Source organism: Diabrotica undecimpunctata, chromosome 2 (genome assembly GCF_040954645.1).
Source record: "Diabrotica undecimpunctata isolate CICGRU chromosome 2, icDiaUnde3, whole genome shotgun sequence".
Lineage (NCBI taxonomy): Eukaryota > Metazoa > Arthropoda > Insecta > Coleoptera > Chrysomelidae > Diabrotica > Diabrotica undecimpunctata.
Genome location: NC_092804.1, coordinates 25,586,219 through 25,610,425, shown reverse-complemented (window position 1 = coordinate 25,610,425; position 24,207 = coordinate 25,586,219). Strand labels below are relative to the sequence as shown.

Sequence of the window (24,207 nt, the reverse complement as noted above, 5' to 3'; positions counted from 1 at the left end):
TTTATAAGGATATTTTTCTTTGTTTATTGGGCATAATAGAAGGTCGCTCCTCTGCCTTCATTTGTTATATAATAATTAATAATATTAATAATAAGTATTTGTAATGTAGTATTTTTGGGAAATACTCCAGCATGCCAAGTCACCTAGGGCTCGATAACACGGAAAGGGTCCCACCAGAGCTTAATCCTTTTGATACCGTAGGTATCTGGAATGAGTGAATTTTCCCCTTAGAGGGAGTGTGAGCCGTATGGCTAAATCTGGAGTATTTGTAAAATAGCTTATATTTTGTAAAAGTTCAATAAATAGTTTGTAGTGAATTTATTTGCATTTATTAATTAAGAAAATCCATCTAGATCATATGTTTACTGTATAATCGATGTTTAAAGTTTAAAAATTAAATACAAAGTAATGAATTTACAGAATGGTTACATAAAATTTTATTCAAAATTGTTGAACCTCTAATAAGCCATTTTTAATAAACAGGCTATAATAAACATTTTCTTCTCTTTGTATAAAATTGAGAAACTAATTTAGGCCCAATAAGTAAAACATTTAGAAAAAAAAAACAAAAAAAAAGTTTCATATAAAACTATATTATATGCCCATATAAATCAAATTCAAATAAGTATAAAAAAACAATAACAAATTTTACAAGAATAAGCTATAAAATTAAATACATAATACGAAATCAACACTCTAATAAAAATTATCCTGATTCAAACAAAAATTTCTCCCAAGCAACTTTCGAATCGCACGCTCCTTTTCGCATCAGGTAGACACCGCAATAAACCTCAAAATCTCTGATGGTCGCAAAAAAGGGCCATCCCTTCGGCTCATTTAAATGAAATCTATGAACTTTCTACATAAATATGCAAAGCAAAAAATGACCCACTTTTGCGACTCTCTAGGAAACTTTCTACAACTAAAAATAGTTTAGTTAGATGCGGGACGGACGACAGATTAATTTTTCAAATGAGAAAATGTTGAGTTGAAAGAAATTGTGTACTAATGTTTTCATGTGCAATACCAGGTGGAAATGTGTGTGAATATTGGTGTTTACAGTTGAATCAAGTTTTCATTACGGAATGTTATTTGTTTTACGATATTTTTTGATGGTGGTTCTAAAATTTGTTCAAATAAAGTAAGGTAAGTAAATTTAATTTTTTTTATTTACAACAAACCCGCTTCAACCTAATAAGGTTATTAGCGGAACGGTAACAGGTAATTAGACTTTGCTTAGTAAATTAAAGTCTTTTAAAAACAAAAGTAGGTTGTCTGTAGCGTTTTTTGAATTTAAAATGTCTTTAAGATTGTTTGGTAGATGGTATTTAATTCTGTGACGATTGAACTTTTCGCACTTTTCCACTAGCACATGTTTTACCGTAAGGGGTAAACCGCACTGATCACAAATTGGGCATTCTTCTTTCTTAAACAAATGTTCGTGAAAAAACTGGGTATGTCAAATCGGGAAATAATTATTTGCTTTCGTCTGGATACCTCGGGTGCTGGTCATGGTACAATCTTATCTTTTATCTTCTGAAGCTTTGATGGTGTGAATTTTCATTTATTGATCTAGTTTTCGAACAGGTACTCTAGTGTTGCCCAAAATCGGTCTTGGTCTTGCAGTCTTGGTCTTGTTCTTGCGTTTTCGCAAGACCAAGACCAAGACCAAGACCGCCTAATTTTAGCAAGACCAAGACTGACCGTGCAAGATTTACGCAAGAACAAGACTAAGCCTGCGAGACTCTTGCGTCTTGCAGTTAGGACGGAGTGTCGTTTTAGCGAGTATTGTAGTTCGGGTATATGCTTAAATACTCTATGAGATGCAAAAAAATATGTAATAAAAATTTAAAAAACTGGACTTATGCGCATTACGAACAATGCCATAAACATACATTAAAATCATCAATCAAAATATTCATTAAAAACAACACATTTGACACGTGCTCAGAGATCATAATTACAATGTAAAAATAAAATATTTTGTACATTCTTTTCCAGCATACGACTTCTTCGCTCTGAAATTAATTGTCCAGATTTATAGCCGCTCTCTAATCATAAAATAATCTTGCATTGATACGTCGACAGTAATATCGTATCGAAATTTTTTTAAAATATGTCACCTTAGCTATAAAAAATATAACACTTATTATTACGGACACCCACTTCCCACTTAATAATTCAATTTTTTTCCCATTATAATTTAGTTAGGTGGAATCTAAATAAACAAATCTTCTCGGCCTAAGACTATAATTCTGCTGAGTGTGCAATGAGATCATTCGGTTAAACCAAATTTGCTGAAAGAGCGCGATACTATTCAAAAGTTTATTAATAACAGATAATGTAGCTTACCGTGTAAACAAAATACCGAAATATTTAGAATAACGAAGTAACGATATATAATTCTCGGTTTGTTATTAGATACTTTTTCGACATCACTAAACTTCATTTGACAAGTTTACAATTTGACATGGGGGACAAAGATTCAAATAGTTTTAAAATAGTCGGAGTAGTGAGCCTTGGAATTATAGATATAAAAGACCTAAAAGCAAATCTGATGAGTTTTTCGAAATAATTTATGCATCCCAAATTGCTTTGTTTGAATTTTGCCTACATAGAAAGGTTAAAATGAAAATAAAAAACAGAAACACTTCAGGTTTAAGGAAGCATCTAATATCTTTTCACAAAAAAGAATTACAAATATTTCTTCCTGAAAAACCAAAATTGTGGTTCCTAAAAAAATATTCCTACTACTTTACTTTATAGCTGGGTTAGTTAGAGCATAGGCACGGATCGCTTAGATCGTGCCTTCAAACTTCCCTAGTAACGTTTAATAAATAGCAATAGGCTAATGGGTAACTGCAACACTTGCAAGACTCTTGCTGCAAGACCAAGACCAAGACCAAGACCGGGAGTGCAATACCAAGACCAAGACCAAGACCAGGTGTATTGGCGCAAGACCAAGACCAAGACTGTCTAAGTCTCGTCTTGTTCTTGGATTTGGGCAACACTAAGGTACTCGATGAAGTATGGGGATACTGTTGTCGGTTATAGCTCCTTTGGCATTTTTGTCTGCTGCTTCGTTACCTCCTATTCCAACATGTGATGGTAACCAGAGAAACTTGATGCTTGTATCTTTAGTATACAGTTTATTTAGTTCTTCCTTTATTTTTAAAGCTAATGGATGCTGCGTGTATGTTTTCCTGACTGTTTGTAGTCATGACATAGAATCTGTCAAGATTAATATTTTGTTCATTTGCATTTGCGTGTAGTATCGCTTGGTAAATTGCATAGAGTTCTCCTGTTATTATAATATAGTTGCAGTATCTGGAATTATGTATTTGAGAATTTCTGTGCTGGTAATTATTGCCACTCCGACTTCATTTTCAGTTTTAGACGCGTCTGTATAGTATACTGTGTAATCTGAATGGAAGTTAATTAGATCTCTGAATAGTTGTATAATAAGATTAGGGATGGTTAATTTTAATTTTGAATATTTGAAAATACAAGGATCTATGAACAATATCGTTTATGTATTAGTTGTGAATTCTAATTTTATAGTATATAGTCTACTGCATACAATGCATATATTTACTTTTCATTGTTATTGCTTTTATGTTTTGTGCTAAATAAATTAGTTTCTTAATCTCTAAAAAAAATTGTTTTTCAATTTGGAAAACATTTCAACTTGCTTATAATAAATGCTTAATATTTTAAAATATTCTATTTTGAAAACGATTTGTGCAGTGAAAATCAAAACGTCAAACAAAATAAAGTTTAATTTTCATTAGAATCAATTGTAGTCATGGAGCTAAAGGAGTTGAGTATGCACTTTTATGTTCACTCGGTACCTTGACCATTTTTTGTTTTTTTGGTGCATAGATTTGACTTTTGAGGGTACCAGGTAGAAAACCCGTCAAATAATTTGTTATTAACAAAATTAATTGTTTAAATGATTGTATCCTCCAAACTATTAGAGAAAAGAAGACAAAAAAAAAGAAAAAAAAAATAGAAAAAATTAATAAAAAAATTAAATAATAATAAAAAACAAACGGACCTATATTAAAAAAAATAATAATAATATTAAAAAAAAATACAGTTACAATATAAGGATAATCATTAATATTATATTGAGTATTATGTACAATAATATGTGTTGTTCATTAAATATAAGATAATATAAGATACGCATTATGTGAAAATTAATACTTATCTGAAGCATTTTCCTTATAATATTAATAATAATAATAATAATAATAATAATAGTATTATTAATAGAAAGTACCCAGACGATACCTATTATTCTTTCTACCACTGGAGTCATCCCGAAGAGCCTCCTAGAAAACATAAAAAAGCTGGGTCTAAATGAACATCTATATAAGATTATGCAAAAAGCTGTGTTACTTTCGACGTCCAGATGCGTACGAAAATTTTTGGGAGATACAGCGACATACCAAGTCACCTAGGACTCGATAACATGGAAAGAGTCCCACCAGAGCTCAATCCTTTTGATACCGTAGGTATCTGGGATGAGTGAATTTTCCCCTTAGAGGGAGTGTGAGCCGTATGGCTAAATCTGGATAATAATAATGTTTAATGATTTCAATATACAAGAACATGCTTGTATTTCAGTAATTTGCATTTTTATCATTGTACATAGATTAATCAACAATATATTGGTTAAGCAAATTCTGTGCTGTGTTCTTAAAATTTGTATGTAGTTTAAATTTAATTATTTAATTAAAAGACAATACTTTTTGTCCAGTATACTTATTATAAATTTTCTTGAGCATATTTTAGTTTAAATTATAATTCAGTTTTTAATATTTTGATTTTTAATCATTGTTCGGTAATATATTTCATGATTGGCCTTTCTCTCCCTTCTTTGTCCTCTTATCGATTATTCTCTTCATTTAAAACGTTCAGTTTTCGTTAATATTTTTTCTTGGTTTCTATACTTAATTGATTTATATTTGGATACTTCTTCAATAAGCCAAAGTTCCCCTTTTAGTGAGATTTAAAGAGCTACTTTCTTATTGGTACAGTAATAATTTATGAGAATTAACTATTTTACACAGAAATTAACATAAAACAAGAAAAATAAGGTTATTTCGACAAAGATACAAAGTGACTGTGACACTAAAGTGTCATCATCATCATCACTGGCTCGACAACCCTTTTTGGGTCTTGGCCTGTTCCAGGATTCTTCTCCATTCTGATCTGTTTCGTGCTTTTTTTCTCCAGTTTTTTATTTTTAAGGTTGTTATATCATTTTCTATTTGTTCTAAGTATCTCAGCTTCGGTCTTCCTCTTGTTCTTTTTCCTACTGGCATCTGTTTGAATATTTTGTTTGGTATTTCGCCTTCTTCCATTCTTTCTACATGTCCTATCCAACGCAGCCGTCCTATTTTCATGAATGTTATAATATCCGGATCCTGGTATCTTTTATATAGTTCAGAGTTGTATCTTCTTCGCCATATTCCGTTTTCTTTTGTGCCCTTATAAATGTGTCGCAAGATTTTTCTTTCGAAGGTTGTTAACAACGTTTCCTCTCTTTTAGTAAGTGTCCAGGTTTCTGAGCCGTATGTGAGTACCGGTCTTATTAGGGTTTTATATATTTGGCATTTTGTTTTTCTTGCGACGTTATCTGATCTTAATTGCCTAATTAAGCCATGGTCCCCCGCTTATCTTCTCCAGCTTTTCACGTCTAGCAAATTTTGGGCGTCCGCTGCCACTTTATACTCCCACTTTTTCCGTGACCTTCTTCTTGAACTTGCACCCTGCATTTTACTATCTATGGATCTTTTAAGCAATCTTTCGGTCCCCATTCTCACAACATGACCACCCCGTCGAAGTCTCTAAAGTTTAACGAATTCCGAGATCGGTGCCTCTTTGAACAGTTGGTAGAGTTCATAGTTGTTCTTGGACCTCCATACTACGTTTTAGTTAATAGGTCCAAATATTTTCCTTAGGACTTTTGTTACGAAGACTTTCACCTTTCGTTTTATACCTTCTGTTATCAGCCTTGTCTCGCATCCATAACATACTAATGGTCTGATTATAGTTTTGTAGACTCTGACTTTTGATCTCTTGAGTGTATTTTTGAAGCGGAATTGTATCTTCTTCGCCATATTCCGTTTTCTTTTGTACCCTTATATATGTGTCGCAACATTTTTCTTTCGAAGGTTGTTAACAACGTTTCCTCTCTTTTAGTAAGTGTCCAGGTTTCTGAGCCGTATGTGAGTACCGGTCTTATTAGGGTTTTATATATTTGGCATTTTGTTTTTGTTGCGACGCTATCTGATCTTAGTTGCCTAATTAAACCATGGTAACATTTATTTGCAATAAATATTCGCCTCTTCACTTCCTCCGCAACGTTATTATCAGACGTGACTAGGGACCCCAAGTATATCAAGTTTTTTACCCCCTCAATGTTGTATTCTCCTATTGTTATATTTTGTGGCAGCTTTATTTCTGCGTTTTTACACACCTGCATATATTTTGTTTTGGTCTGATTGATTTTAAGACCACTATTTTGTGCAGCTCGCTCTATTTGGTTGTATGCCTCTATCATTTCCCTTCTTGATCTTGCGATTATGTCAACATCATCTGCAAATACTAGTATTTGCACACTTTTAATAATGATTGTTCCTCGTGTATTGACTGTTGTGTCCCTCAGTAATTTCTCGAGTACGATGTTGAACAAGATTAAATTCTTTCATTGCTTTTATTAAGAATTCTCGGTTTATATTGTCATACTGACACTAAAGTGTACTTTAGTCTAAAGTGAACATTAGTTAAGGTTTAGTTTAGGTTGTCATTATGAAATCGGACTTTAATTTTTATTCTATACACTTCTCATTGTAAAATTATTTTATGTAACTGTAATTTCGGATTTTTACAATTATCAGTTCAAAAATTCTATTAAAGGGTGACAAAAAGAGTTATTAGTAAAACTTTCGTATTTATACTTTGGAAATTTCTAAATCAATATTAAATACGGCTTTTTTAGGAAATAGTAGGAACAGTAAACAATTGGAAGAGTCCATTTACGTGACGAGGGGTGAGCGTTGTACAACATGTAAACTTCATCAATTTTATTAAAATCTATAAAAATAATATATAATAGTAAAATTACTTCATTTAATTTTAAACATATAATTTAAATTTTAAAAATGCAGAAAACTACTGTACCACTTTTTTTTAAATTGCTTTTCACAAAATTTGTTATATCTACGGTTTTAACAATCGGATCACAGTTTACTAAACGCCATTTTAGAGATAGGTAAAAATGGAATCTACGCACAAAAAAAATTAAGAAACCTCAAGGTACCGAGGAGACATAAAAGTGCATATTCGATCCTCAACCCCTGGCTCCTAGACTATTGTGGCTTAATCTCGTGTAAACATAATATTTAACCATTAAGGTTTAATGATTTATAATAAAAATAGAATATATTACACAATACAAACTTCTTACCTTTAGCAACGAAACGCAATCATTTTAATTACACTTTTTTAAACAAATATTTTGAAGGAAAGAAAATCTTAAATTTCATAACAGTCTATTATATGCGACACCACTATACTGTATACTGAGTGCTAACACAGATTCGCTTTTTTACATAATAGCTTTTTTACACACTGCGATAAGGAAATTGTGTCGTTTTATGTTGTTTTGTTTGGTTTACCAGTTGTCTGATTAATAATATGTTTTATCGTAAATGATATACAGGTTTTTTACAATAAGCATATAGTATTAGGTTCAAAAAGGAAACTATTTTTTTTAATAATGGTGGTTGTACATAAGATCGCTCATTTATGAGTTACAAGATGTTAAAAGCATTGTTTACTCAGCTCGATTGCTTGTCTGCACTCCTCATCGAACCATGCTCCTCTTCTCGCCTTTTTCTTGTTTCCCAGGGTGGACGCTGCCGCTGACAGTACTTCTGTTTTGATATTATTCCATTAGCCCTCTATGGAGTGTAGTTCTAGCATCCTTAAGTCATTAGCGATTCCTTCTTCGAACTTCTCTTTACATTCCTAAATCTTCAGTTTTTCCAGGTCCAGATTGTTTGTTCTTTGTTGTCTTTTGTTTCTTTCTTTGTTAACTCTGCATCTAAATTTGGTTTGTAGTAAAAGTTGGTCTGATCCACAGCATGCTCTTCGTGGTGTTCTCACATCAGAGATACTACTGGCTGCCCTTTTGTCTATCAGCACATGGTCGATTTAATTATTTGTGGTTCCATCTGATGAAATCCATGTCATTTTGTGTATGTCTTTATGTGGGAAGCATGTGGAACTTATACCCATATTTTTACTGGTGGCAAAATTTATCAAAAACTCCCCATTCTTGTTTCTATTTCAGCATTCATATCACCCATTATTTTTTTCGCCCCTCTATCGTTTCGGTGAACGAAACGATAGAGGAGATCGCCTAATAGAATTTTGCCAGGAGCATAATGTTATAGCCGCAAATACATTTTTTAAATTACCCAAGCGACGCCTTTATACATGGAAATCGCCAGCTGACAAAGACAACAAAATCGTCAGAAATCAAATTGATTACATCCCAATAAAACACAGATATCGAAACTCAATTCAGGCAGTAAAGGCACATCCAGGAGTAGACGTATCCTCTGATCACAGTCTTCTTATTGCTAGGTTTCAACTTCAACTAAAAAAGACGCAAAAGAGCCGCAACAACAATAAACTTAACATACAGAAACTAAAGTCAGAAAGAAAAAAAGAAAATCTGAAACACAAAATCAACACAAATCTAGATAGAAACCCAAGAAATAATTGCAACGTAGAACAGCAGTGGCAATTCTTCAAAACCTCTATATTGGAGCCAAGTAAGAAAGTACTTACAACAACCAAATGTAAGAAAAAAGAATGGATGACCGAGGCAATTTTAGAGTTGATGAATGAAAGGACAAAAAACAAAATCATCAATACGATCCGCTATAAACAGCTTCAAAACCAAATAAGAAGAAAAATTAGGGAGGCTAAAGAAACCTACTTCTCTGAAAAATGTAAAGAAATAGAAGAACTGCAAAACAGATATGACAACTTTAATCTACATAAAAAAGTCAAAGAACTAGCCGGAGTAGAAAGTAGAAGAACCTCGAATATATTGCTTTACAAAAATGGAAAGATTATATTGGAGACAGAACAGAAACTACAAAGATGGAAAGAGTACATCGAGAAATTATTTCATGACCAGAGAGAAGCTTGTACATCTGTAGATAGCCAAACGGGAGATGTAGGCCCAGAGATAACCAAATCAGAGGTAAATCAGGCATTAAACTCAATGAAAACCAATAAATCTGCTGGTCCAGATGAATTACCAAGCGAGATATTAAAGTTGGTGAGCGAGAAAAACCTAGACATAATAGTAGAACTGTTTAACGCTATCTATACTACGAGAATCATCCCTAGAGAAATGTTGCCATCAACATTTGTGTGTTTGCCAAAGAAAGTGAATGCCAACGAGTGCAGTGACTATCGAACCATAAGCATGTCACATACCTTGAAAATTCTGTTGAAAATTATCCATGCCAGAATTCACACTTAACTGGAGCTAGATATTAATGGCGCACAATATGGGTTCCGCAATGGTATGGGTACCAGAGAGGCACTATTCTCCTTCAACGTGCTGACGCAGAGATGTTTGGATGTTAACCGTCCTCTTTACTTTTGTTTTATAGACTACAATTTAAGGTTTTAAGGCTAATAACAAACCTTTATTACAATCAGCGAGCAATAGTACGAATTGAAATAGAGACATCTGAAGAAATGGGAAATGGAAATAAAGAGAGGAGTCAGGCAAGGCTGCATACTATCACCTCTATTATTTAACGCTTCTTCTGAAGAAGTAATTCGAGAAACTCTGGAAGATGAAACAGTCGGCATAAGAGTAAATGAAGTCATAGTTAACAACATCAGATATGCAGATGATACAGTAATAATAGCCGATAGTTTACAAGACCTGGAAAGACTCATAAGTAAAATAGTAATGTATAGTAGGGAGTACGAACTCTCGCTCAATATCAAAAAGACGAAGTTTATGAAAATTTGTAAAAACAACCATAATACTAATGAAATATTGACAGTAGAAGGCCAGCAGATCGAAAGAGTAAAAAAGTACACTTACCTAGGAACACTTATAACAGAAAATAATGACTACACTGCAGAAATCAAAGTCAGAATCGAAAAAGCACGTTCTAATTTTATGAAAATGAAAAAGGTCCTATGTGGCAAAGATTTAACATTAGCTCTTAAAGTACGCCTAACGAAATGTTACGTATACAGTGTACTATACTATGGAGTGGAATCATGGACGTTAAATCTAGACACAATGAGACGACTTAACGCCTTTAAAATGTGGACCTATAGAAGAATTATGAGGGTTTCCTGGGTAGATAGAGTTACGAACAATGAAGTACTGAGAAGAATAGGTAAAGAGAAGGAAGTTGAACTAACAATTAAAGAAAGAAAGCTACAGTATCTCGGCCATGTGATGCGGGGCAAGAAGTATGGCATCCTGCGACTCATAATGCAAGGAAAGATAGATGGCAGAAGATGCATCGGAAGAAGACGAACTTCATGGCTCAAGAACCTGAGAGAATGGTTTGGATGCAGCTCAAAACAACTTTTTAGAGCTACTCCCTCAAAAATTAAAAAAGCTATGATGATTGCCAACCTCCGTAGCGGAGATGGTACCTGAAGAAGAAGAAGATCACCCATTATAATCTTGATGTCATTTTTGAGCGCATTGTCATATACTATCTCCAGCTGTTGTAGAAGCTTTCCTTTGTATGTCGTTCTTGTTCTTCTGTTAGGCAGTGAATGTTTATCATTGTTTGGTTGAAGAAGTGGGTATAGATTCTTAACTTGCATATCCTTTCACTGACTGACTAAAATCATTATCCACCACAAATGTAACTCAACATTCTTTGCTTCCGTGTTCCTTCCCACTATATAGAATTTTTTAATTATATATTTTTATACGCATAAATTATAATTTTCAATTAGCAGTTTCAAACTAATTACATAAAATCTGGTACTAGTTTATCAATTTATAGTGGAATCGAATTATCATTAAATACTGCTAGTAAATAAATAATATCAACAATAGTGTTAATATCATAGATCAATGGTCGGTTTATTTAATTTAACGTAATACATATCTTTAATTAATCATAAACAGCACTTCCAATCAAAGTTAATAAAATTAATTATGTACAATTGGCATAACTACGGACCAATCAACCGTTCAGTGTCAAAGACACGTTACAAACAAGCCCACAAATCAATTAATAACAACTTGATACCGATCACTGATTATATTTAATAAACTGGTGGTGATGTGGATAAGCCGAAGTTTTGTTTGTTAATAAGCTGGTGTTTATGGCTAGAATAAAACTAGAATAAGAATTCTAGTCCCATATACAGTGATGAGTGCCTTAAGAACCGGCAAAATAACGCAAAAGATAGAAAACATAATACGTTGTGAAATAAAAAGAGATGAAAGTAATAGAGGTGGGAAATTATCGATAGAAACCTCTAATTTACATTACATTACATTAGGACTATCGATAGTTTCCCACCTTTAGACGTTAGCTTATGAGCTAATTGACTTCAGTCATAATATAACAAGTATGACGTCGAACATTAACATTTTTTAAATTTCGCATAAAGTAAAAACTGATTGAAGGTAATAAAGTAAAAAGTTTAATTAGTAGTAATTTGATAATTAATTCTGTGTTAACAAATACAGAATAACAAGCTATGATAATTCTGTATTGAGAAGAGTGGATGCGACGTCTCAAATCACAGTTTATTATTGATCAATACTTTAATTTTGGATAAAAACATACTCGTACTTGAACTGTTTTTACTTACATTACGTGATGCGTATTACTATGACTGAAGCTAACATCTAAAGGTGGTAAACTTTCGATAGATCTAATGTAATGTAAAGTAAATTATAGGTTTATATCGATAATTTCTCACCTCTACTACTTGCATCTCTTTTTATTTCACAACGTATTATGTTTTCTATCTTTTGCGTTATTTTGCCGGTTCTTAAGGCTCTCATCCCTGTATAAGAATAATTATATGTGATATATAAACTAAAATTATGTGATATATATAAATAGTGAACCGAAATGATGCAGAATAATTATAATATTAATTCTCCCTTACGCTACTGTTAACGGAATCAAATTGTTGTGCATACACAACAAAGGCAGTGCCTCAAAGAAAAAAAAACGAAGAGATAAAACGTACCGGATATATGTCTTCTTAGTGTGCCATATCCTTTAAGAACATTAGCGATCATTAGGATCCAATTTACTCTACCTGTAACAGTTCTAAATTACATACATTTATTGTTGTCTATTGTTATTTTTTTTTCTTTTTCTCTCCAATGGGGCTACAGTCCACATGAAGCCTTGGCCTCCTTTAAACTATATCTCCAAGCTTGCCGGCCCCACGCTTATCTTCTCCAGCTTTTCACGTCTAGCAAATTTTGGGCGTCCGCTGCCACTTTATCCTTCCACTTTTTCCGTGACCTTCCTCTTAAACTTGCACCCTGCATTTTATTATCTATGGATCTCTTTGGCAATCTTTTGGTCCCCATTCTCACAACATGACCACCCCGTCGAAGTCTCTAAAGTTTAACGAATTCCAAGATCGGTGCCTCTTTGAACAGTTGGTAGAGTTCATAGTTGTTCTTGGACCTCCATACTCCGTTTTAGTTAATAGGTCCAAATATTTACCAAAGGACTTATCGTAGGACTTTTGTTACGAAGACTTTCACCTTTCGTTTTATACCTTCTGTTATCAGCCATGTCTCGCATCCATAACATACTAATGGTCTGATTATAGTTTTGTAGACTCTGACTTTTGATCTCTTGAGTGTATTTTTGAAGCGGAATTTTTCATCCGTGTCTATTGCAACTCCCAGATATATAAAACTTTCTACAGTTTTAATTTTCATTTGTAAAGGGATTACCTTTTCCTATATTCAGCTGTCTTATCAACTTATGACATATTCGAGAATCAGGTTGAGTAATATCGGTTCCAGCCTGTCTCCTTGCTTTAATCCTTTGACTAGTGAAAAGTTCTCAGTGAGCTCATTTTGTAGATGTAATGTTAGAGCTATGCAATATTTGGTATATTTTTTGTCTATTAATAATGTCGTGGGCGTTTTTGAAATCTACGAATATGTTGTGGATGTCAATGTCGTATTCCCACGATTTGTTTGAAGCCTTATTATTCTTTTTTGCTCGTATTGCTTGTTTTACCTCTTCCATCGTCGAAGTTCTATATTTTCGGTGTCTTCCTTAATGTGATGCACGTCCATATACTCTTTATTTTCTTATGCCGCTAGAAGAGTTTTAAAAAAGGGTTTTTAGACTGATTTTATTTCTTTTGGATCCCTGGTTATATGTCATTCTTGATTTCTGCATAGATTTGTTCGGGATTTGTAGCCTTCCCTTTAATTGCGTAGATATCTATACGCTTCCCTTATATCCTTGCTTTGAAGATTTTCTTCCATTTTTTGTACATTACCGTTTTCGTATTTTCTTTTCTCTGTTCAGCATATTTTATCGGCCCTCCATGTTGCATCTTCGTAGTCAGCTCTATGGTCTAATAGTTCGGTTTAATATTTTTTGTCGTCACAATTTTTGTATATCTAGTTGTTTTGTTGTTTGTACCTGTCGTGTCTGTCCCTTCTGTTTCTTTGAATTCTGCATCTGTATTTTATTTGTACTACGATATGGTCAGATCTGCAGCATGCTCCTCTTCGGCTTCTCACATCTAGTATGCTTGTTGCGGCCCTTTTGTCTATTAAGACATGATTAATTTGGTTGGCGGTTGTTCCGCCAAACATTATCCACGTCGCTTTGTGTATGTCGCAGTTTGAAAAAAAGTCAAGCTTATGATCATTTTTTTTCTACTGGCAAAATTGATAAGTTATTCTCCATTTTCATTGGTGCTTTGATGAAATGTTTACCAATGGTTTCCCAAAAAAAGTTCTTCTTTGCCTATTTTTTTCACTCGACTACTTTAAATTTGTGAATTACACTGTCTAACTATGGAGCCCTGGATAAAGAAGTAAGAGATCAAGTACAAAAAGCAAATAGACTGGCAGGATGCCTTAATAACACTTTATGGCGAAACAGACACATTAACACTGAGATGAAGTCAAGAATTTATAAAACCAGTGTAAGACCAATGACGTATGCCTCAGAAATAAGACCCGACACATCAACAAGGCTACTGTAAACTGCAGAAATGAGACTTCTGAGAAGAATTACAGTAAATACGCTGAGAGAAAGAAAGAGAAGTGAAGACATTAGAAGAAAATGTAACGTACAGTGTATAAATTAATGAACACAAAATAGAAAAAAAAAATTGATTAACCACATCAGCAGCATGGAGAAGACCCGAGTCGTCAAAATAGCAAGAGATAAGTCACCAATCGGCAGAAAAAGTATAGGACGACCACGCAAAAGATGGAGTGACAACCTTCCATAGAGGTATTAATCCGCCAATGAACAATCAGAATTGCTTATAAAGGGAAAGAAGAAGACCAATCCCCGGTCCTACCTTTTCTTCTATCTTCTCTTATATAATCAATCACATTATCTCATATTTTTTATTTCTTAGTATGTGACAAAAGTTGTTCAGTTTTTTTCCTTTATAGTGTTGAGTACCTATTAATTTTTGTGTTTTCATCCTTCTTAAGGATTACGTGTTTTGTCCATGATATTTTCCACATTCTCCGATCTCTACATCTAAAAGCTGGAAAGTCTTTTTTCAGCTGTCCGTAATTTACTAGACGACTTTAACTCCATATATCATGACAGAGAATATGTAGCATCTCAATACTCTAATTCTAATTTTAATCCCAGTTTTTCATTGCCTAATATTGCTTTGATCTTATTGAAATATTGAAAGGCCATCAGACCATTCAAATGCGTCGTTTATTTCAAGGCTAGGGTCCCATTGCTCATTTGACACCCATTTGATACCCAGATACAATCACCTGGATCCCAGTTAATTGTATTTGGGTATTTTTTTTAAAGCTCTTCCTTTAACGTAAATTCTGGGATCAAGGTGATTGTATCTGGGCATTTTTTCTAAAGCTCATCCTTTAACGTAGATTATTTTAAAAGGTGAAAGAAATAATAAGTTAGACTTACTCACAATCAATTTAATTTAACTAATCGGACGACCGGTTTCGCTTTCTACAATATGCAAAGCATCTTCAGGTCACGATACAAAGTTAAAATGCTGAAAACAATAATCCCTTATTAGGGTGTTGTCTAATAAAGATAAAAACATAGGTAGGTGATACAGATTATATAAATTACAGTAATTATGCCAATATTACATGTCTGTGGTTTTATAAATGAATAAAAATTAATAATAATAAAATGTTTAAGCAGACAAGGTAAGACCCACAAATTGGTAACATCGTCTATTAAACTGTAATGAATCAATAAATAAATGAACAACTAAATAAACATTACTTACATGCCGGTACTCTATTAATTGATGGTTGAAAGAACATGGTTCAAACTATCTTGGATTGTTGATTGGAGAACTCAGGTTAACTATTGTAATTGTTTAACAGTAAACTGGGAAGTTCTTGAGGAGACAGATTTTATCCAATGAAGTAGAGATAAGTGGAATGTATTGTTTGTTTTATGAAAGTAATGTTCTATACCATTAATTTCTATAAAGTTATTTAAGTTTATTCTGGAGATATATTTATGAAATATGTGTTATTTATTGAGATTTTATGTTTTGTTCTGGAAGGTGACAGTTGTAAGACAATGAATAGGAATGGATGTATAGATTGTGTGGGTGTGCAATTGTATAAACTTGAAGTTATCAAAATTTCTTTGATAAATTTGTTGCAATAACTGGCAAATTATTGTAAAGTCGAAAGATTTTTATGTTAAAATTAAATTAAGACACTTTTACACACACAGAAACACACAGAAAACACTTTAAAAAACGGGGGACGAAACAAACATTTAATTAAAAATAAAGGGAGAGGATTTCCAAAAGAACTACATTTCTTATTAGGAGACAATGAGTTTTTTATGTGCTGTATATCAGATTTTAGAGGTAAACTTGACAAATGTAGGTTAAAGTGTGACAGTTCTTCTTCTATTTTAAATGCTGTAAGTTAAGTTATCCAGTTTATGAAACAAGCTGATATTAATAAAATCTAAATTTTTTAATTTTAGATATCAAAGTTATTTGATGTGTTAATATTGGCATACTTTAACAAACTTTAAATAATTGATTTCAATGTAACAATATAAATAATTGTAATACTTATGCTATGATAACTAACTCAGCTAAGTCAAAGTTACAGAACAAACTTAAGTGATTATTTGTTAATTAAATTAAAATATGTACATTTGTATTGAGAATGTATAATGTATAACTAAATTACAAACTTTCTTTGAAAATAATTGTTGGTGTGAGTCCTCTGTCATGGTGTGTATAAGTATTTTTAAATATTTATTCCAATTCTGATATGTTAATATGGAACTGAAAATAATAAGCAAATAAACCATTGTTGATAAAATTATTTATAAAATTAAAGAAAATTAAAGAAATTGACTGAAAATTAAGTATTCAAAGGTTAGTTGGTAATTTTAATATCTGACAGTTGGGACCGGAAATTGGTTATACCAACAGGTAAAAGGTTCTCTATTTAAACCGGTGTAAAGTAAAATTATTCTTATTTCAATTTTCCAATACCATGAAGAGGTATCAACACACCGACACGAACATTGGTGAGTTTGTACAATAATTTCTGTGACACTTTAACAATTTTAAATTTAAAACAGTTTGTAGTTAAAATATAATATTTCTATTAGAAAATGTAGATTTGCTAATTATTAGGATTAACAAAATTCTATTTAATTAATACTGCAAGTCTGAACGAATATACCATGTTGTGTTGGGAACAATTAAACCACGTGTTAATTTGAAGTTAAATATTTTGTAAAATGAGTGTATGTCGCAACCTATTTCTTTCACCTTTTGAAATGGACTCACACAAGCAACACATTCATGATCATGAGTAGATTATTTTCTTTCAAAATTTTTTTCTTAATTACAATCATGATTTTTGTTTTTTTTTTGTGGTCACAGCTACACCATATCTCTCGCAACACTGATCAACCAAAATTTGCAGCCCTTTTTATTGTCCACAAGGAGTATCGTATCGTCTGCATATTTGAGATTATTCACTAGTGTACCGTAATTTGATATGCCTTCATTTACGTCTTCAACTGTCTCTTTAAACATCGCTTCTGAGTCCCTATTAAAAAGTAAAAGAAACAGTACTCATCCTTATTGTACTCATGGTCTTATAGATATATTATATCTATTTCGATCTTTGTTGGGTCACTCGTATTAGGTATGGCTTTCTTATATCGGTATAAATTGATTATGATTCTCACATCCTGATCATCTGTTTCTGTTGTCATATGTTTGCAAGCCTTCTTTGTTGTAGCCCAGTTAGTTTCTTGATATTAGATCTTCTACTTTTTTGTAGGCACGTTCATGTATAACTTGAATAGAAAACTTTTAAAACATGATTCACTAAGCTGATCGTTCTATATTCCTCACATTTCATTGCTTTGTGTTTTTTTTGGGTATTGGAATTAACACAGATATTAGTCATTCTTTCAGAATTTTTTCAGTAACGCAGATTTTATTAACTAATTATTTTATTACATCAACGTCTTAATTGCAAATTCATTTCTTCCTCTTATCTCTATTACCTTCACTTCTTCGTTTTTTTAAATTCCTCTTTTATTTATTCTTCCCATCTATTTATTTTCTATGCACTTTCAATTATTATTCTCTTATTTTTGTCCATTGTGTTTCCAATATATTTTTTCTTATATATGCCAGCTGCTTCTTTGATTTCCCTATGGATGTTAAAGCTATCATGCTGTTTTTTCTAATCTTGGGCTTATAAATATGGTCTAAAACTTAATACTTCAAATATTTATTTTATGGTGGTTGGTAAATAATATTGAACTGCGGAATACGGCTAGAAAGAGTTAAAGAATCACCTCTTTAACCACCAATATTAACTAGAGTTAGGATATGGGCAAAGAAATAAAACAAAGCATTAAAAAATCCAGAACCGCGTTTTATAAGCTAAAGAGAATACTCTCAAATAAAGATATTAGAGAGAAAAATAAATAAACTAACCATGAAAACTCGAAAATTATAACTTTCTGGGAGTATTCACTCTATTTATATGACCGTTTATTTTTTATGTAAAATTGAAATAATATAAAAGATAGAATAAGAAAGAATATATAAACATTGAAAGGAGAAATTACTAAATAGTTTTTCTGAGTGTACTTAATTTATTTTATGTCATAATTTACTTTCAAAAAATTGTTTATTTTAAATATTTTACATTAAACGACATTTTTAACATTTTAAAGACACGTATACCTATAGACAATGACATATTTGTTAAATATGTAAAGCGTTTTCAATGTGAAAACATCCATTCTTACGCTCTCACAATCCCCCGTACTAAGAAGTCATCGATCACAAGCGCAAGACTAATACAACCTAATAAAGTCGTCAAGTGGATAAACAATTGAATACAACAGACTCACAAATATCAAGATGGCCAACATCTAAAGGCGAGCGAGCGCCGAGAAGAGAGAGGGCGAGAGCGCGCCTCACAGTCGAACATGCATTCCGATAGAAAGAAACAGAGAAAGTCTTTTGAAAAGAAAGAGCGAAACAGGGCAACGTGGGGTGTACACCATCGATCTGTACACTTCATACAATCAGCGTCATATAGACGTCTAGCCAACCCCCGATATCTGTCCATCTAAAACACGCGCTGCAATTATACAGCCAATATTGTTCGATTGCCGAGCAACATGTGGGGATGTTGGGGTTAATTTCGATAGTATTTGCTTAATAATGAAACTATTGTCGTTGTGTCCACAACTGTATTCATTAACAATCCGAAACATTAGAGCTAGATCATTATTTATCGAGTTTATATTTGAGATGAAGCCGACTGTATTTTAGCTAAAGGTTGTAAAATATAGTTTTATGCTATATATTTTTATATAAAACTAGTTACAATGCAATTTTATTAAAAAATGTTTTTGCTAGTTTTTTTTTTCATTGTTTTCTTATAACTATATTTTATTTCTTTTTATTTTGAGACAAGACATCAGGTTTAAAGTTACACAAAAAGTTAATTTTCAACTATTTTACTACACTTAAATTGTATCACAGATCTATACACTGTGTCCGTAAAGTATGTAACAAATTCTTGTTTAGCTAAACAAAACATCTTAAGAAATAATCCTGAAACACGTCGATTTTTGATTTTAATTTACCGTATTTTAAAATAATATTCTAATATACAGGGTGAATTACTTTCGAGTAATGACGTCACCGTCATTTTTTTTAAATGGAACACCCCCATTTTGTCTCAATTTTCGGATTACTCTAGCTGAGCTGATTCCAAAAATGTATCACATGTTGATTCAAATTGGTACAGGGTGGACAAAAATACAATAGTTTTGTGTGTGTTCTTAAAGTAACGCGTTAGTTAAATTAACAATATTATCAAAAATACTTATTGTCTAGCGGACAGAATATGATGAAATACATGACTTTATAAATGTTCGAACTTCAGTCCTTGCTGTATTTGACAGTAATCCAAACGTTGTACAAATTCTTGTTGAACCTTGTTTATTGTGTCTTGAGAAATATTGTTTATTGCTGTCCGAATTCTCTGTTGTAATTCTTGAATATTTACTGGTTTCGTTTGATACACAACATTCTTCAGATGGCCCCACATAAAATAATACAAAGGATTGAAATCTGGTGACCTCGCTGGCTATTTAATAGGTCCACGTCTACCAATCCACCTGTTCGGAAAAATTTCATCTAGGTACCTTCTAACATCTACAGCATAATATGGAGGTGCACCATCCTGTTGAAGCCATAAACTTTCATCAAAACTTCCAAGATTACGTCGGCTGGAAAACAAATTACGTAAAGTAGGTACGAGATACCCCCTGAAAAACTCAAGGTACGTTGCCCCGTTTAAATTACCTTCGAAAAAATTTATGTTTTGCGAGTATTGTGTATGATGCTCACGCATCCAGTGGGGGTTTTCTTTTGCCCAGTATGTACGATTCTGACGGTTAACCTCGCCATTTAACGTGAAGGTGGCCTCATCAGAAAAAATAATGTTTTGTACCAAGAGAGTTGTCTCGGTGGCAGTTATCCATCATTGCTTCGCAAAATTGCATTCTTCTTTTGGGATCATCTTCGTTTAATTCCTGCACAAGTTTGATTTTATAACACCGATATCGCGAATAACTTTATGCATTTTCAACCGTACCAGTTTCTCGAAGTTTCTTTTCAATCTTACTGACTGTTGAACGCGTTATAGGTCTTTCTGGATATTTATCATTAAACAAATTGCACACTTCCATCTTTTTAAAGGGGTATCTCGTACCTACTTTACGTAATTTGTTTCCCAACAGACGTAATCCTGGAGGTTTTGATGGAAGTTTATGGTTTCAACAGGATGGTGCACCTCCACATTATGCTGTAGATGTTACAAGGTACCTAGATGAAATTTTTCCGAACAGGTGGATTGGTAGACGTGGACCTATTGAATAGCCAGCGAGGTCACCAGATTTCAATCCTTTGGATTATTTTATGTGGGGCCATCTGAAGAATGTTGTGTATCAAACGAAACCAGCAAATATTCAAGAATTAAAACAGAGAATTCGGACAGCAATAAACAATATTTCTCAAGACACAATAAACAAGGTTCAACAAGAATTTGTACAACGTTTGGGTTACTGTCAAATACAGCAAAGGCTGCAGTTCGAACATTTATAAAGTAATGTATTTCATCATATTCTGTCCGCTAGACAATAAATATTTTTGATAATATTGTTAATTTATCTAACGTGTTACTTTATGAACATACATAAAACTAGTGTATTTTTGTCCACCCTGTACCAATTTGAATCAACATGTGATACATTTTTGGAATCAGCTCAGCTAGAGTAATCCGAAAATTGAGACAAAATGGGGGTGTTCCATTAAAAAAAATGACGGTGACGTCATTACTCGAAGGTAATTCGATATCAAAATTCGATATCTTTTGATTCAAGTGACCTATGGACAAAAATCAGAAGGCGTTTTAAAGGTAAAGAGTGCAGCATTCGAATGCAGTTTTTTAATTTTGCCACGAATAAACTCAGTTTTTATAAACGTGTCGCGATTTTTGCCACTTTTTACGATTCTCGTGAGATTAATAGAATTGATGACTTTTATTGACCAGTCGTAGTAAACTTTCGATTTTTAGAGATCAATCTTCAAAACCTATGACATAAAATTTCAATTTTGATTTGTGGCAACTGCATACATAACACCAATTAACAAATTTTGATTTTCTTCGTCTAACTGCGCAATCCTAAGTTAATCTTTAAGTGACTTTCAAACCTCAAATTCGGAAATATCTCCGAAATCGTCTGGATAAACTTATCATATCTGAACTTATGCAGACTCAAAACAACCAAGACGACTCAGCTTTATATGGATACAACCCACAGTGGCATCAAAGGACAATTAAAAATGCCATAAACAAAACAAAGGACAGCAAGTCAACCTAAAATTTTACATTGATAGGTAACTCAACTAAAAAATCGAACTCAAAAAATATGATGTCTGTAGGGTCATAAGTGTCATAAGGGTTATAAAAAATACAAAGAGCAGCTTACTCAAATGCAGTTCGGATTCCGGGACGTATCATAGGCAAGCGAAACATTCTTTGTAAACCAAGTTTTATTTCAAATATGTAGAGATATAAACTACGTCCAAATAATGTGAATCCTAAAAACTGCCAATAAAGATAATCAGAACCTTACAATCATTAACAATTTCTTTAACCAAATAGCTAACATAAAATAGATCAGTGACATAAGATTGGAATATTGGAATACTTTGCACCATACAAAAAAAGGGAGATATCTTTGAATGCTCTAACCATCGAGGAATTACGCTCCTAAATGCAGCGTATAAAATATTCTCCAATATACTATGCCATCGTATGGCACCATATGCAGAACGAATAATAGGACAATACCAGGCTGGTTTCAGAGGTGGTAAATCAACAATTCATCAGATTTCAACCCTAAGACAAATTCTAGAGAAAACACTGGAATGCGGTGTAGACACGCAAGACATATTTATAGACTACAAGGCAGCCTGCGACTCTGTAAATAGAAGAGAATTGTTTAGAGCAATAATAGACCAAGGAGTACCAAATCAGTTGGTAAGTCTAACCAAACTAATCCTTGAAAAAGTTGAATGCAAAGTACGAATCCAGAGGGAACTCTCTGAATCTTTTAAAACAAATAACGGGCTACGTCAGGGAGACCCACTCTCCTGTATACTATTCAATCTAGATCTGGAAAAAGTAATACGTACGTCACAAATCACTACCGGTTCAATAAATAACAAATCTGTGCAAATCCTAGCATATGCTGATGATATCAATATTGTTGGGAGAACGGAAAACGCAGCACGAGAGGCGTATGTAGCACTAAAGGAAGCGGCTACAAAAATTGGTTTAATAATAAACACCAATAAAACAAAATACATGAAAATAGGCACGCAACCACAAATACTACGGCCACTTGTTATAGAAAACGACGTCATCGAAGCAGTTAACGAATTAGTATACCTGGGAACGCTCGTCAATACTGAAAATGTTACTACCGCAGAGATAAACCGCAGAATTTGCACGGCTAATAGATGCTATTTTGGGCTTAATCTCCTTTTTAAATCTACAGTTATATCAAGAAATACAAAAGTCAAACTCTACAAAACAATAATACGCCCAGTCCTAACATATGGTTCAGAAACCTGGACTTTAACAAAAAGCAATGAAAACATATTAGGATGTTTCGAAAGAAAAATACTAAGGCGAATCTATGGAGCGGTAAATGAAAATGGTGTCTGGAGAAGACGATACAACTTCGAACTCTATAGAATATACCAGGAACCAGATATCGTAAAACACATTAAGATAGGACGTCTGAGGTGGGTAAGCCATGTAATGCGGATGGAGCAAACCGACCCAGCTATAAAAACGCTCCTTGATAGACCTATTGGTCAAAGAAGAAGAGGAAGACCCAGAACAAGATTCCTAGATAACATAGATCAAGAAGATATGAGAAATATGGAAATACGTGCTTGGCGGAGGAAGGCGATGGATAGGGACGACTGGAAAAAAATTCTTGGGGAGGCTAGGACCCACACAGGGTTGTAAAGCCAAAATGATGATAACATAAGATAAACGAGGTGTAGGCAGAGGCACCCTATCAACAAGAAGGTACAAAGTATATCTCTAATTTTTGCTGTCGAGTTGATACATATTTTATGTACCTGCCATTCAAAATCACCGGTAGCTTCATGCGTTGTTTCTGAGAGAACGGTTCATTCTACATTAAAAGTGCTAATAAATATTTTCGGCTCATCTACATATCATGTTTGAAATATTTTTCTACTTTTCTATTTGTACTTCCTCCCCCCCCCCCCCCAAGAAGAAAAGGGAGTTTTTGGGGAAAGCCAGAGGGTAGGAATGACAAACTTTATTGCATCTTTTTTGGGTTCTAAATTTGACATTCTCATCAAAATTCAACTTATTCGTACAAATTTTTAGAGATTTTTAGTCAGTGACATTTTTGTCTCCGACGACTGGAGTAGGACTATCAGACTCATTTGATTAGCGTGGTTCTATGGGTAAAATTTATCAATCTGTTTTTAATCTAATCAAAAAGGTATACGACGTCAAGTAATTCTGACTTTGAGATTGATTTATATTATTGTCTTGTCAATTCAGAAGATTGTTAGTATTTATCAATGATTTATACTTCAAAAACTTCCAGTTTCGTGATGAATGTGGTACGAATGTAATTTGGATTCCAGCTCAAAATAAAGATATGGTATCAAATGTCATGTGTATTTAAATTTCGATAATAACTTAAAAGTTCTAAAATAAACTCTATACTACTGCTGTTTATACTTCTAGCTACCAAACTGTTTAGAAAATACAACTTTTAAAATAAACAAATAGTC

At 33.0% G+C, this 24,207-nt stretch overlaps 1 long non-coding RNA gene across 1 annotated transcript in view; it reads left to right on the top strand.

Moving 5' to 3' along the window:
• The first annotated feature begins 960 nt into the window (after nt 1-960).
• The window catches only part of LOC140434364 (uncharacterized), a 90,529-nt gene continuing 67,282 nt past the window's right edge, over nt 961-24,207 (top strand). Inside the window, exon 1 of the long non-coding RNA XR_011950046.1 lies at nt 961-1,146. This is a non-coding gene — a long non-coding RNA (uncharacterized lncRNA). The remainder of the gene's footprint in view (nt 1,147-24,207) is intronic.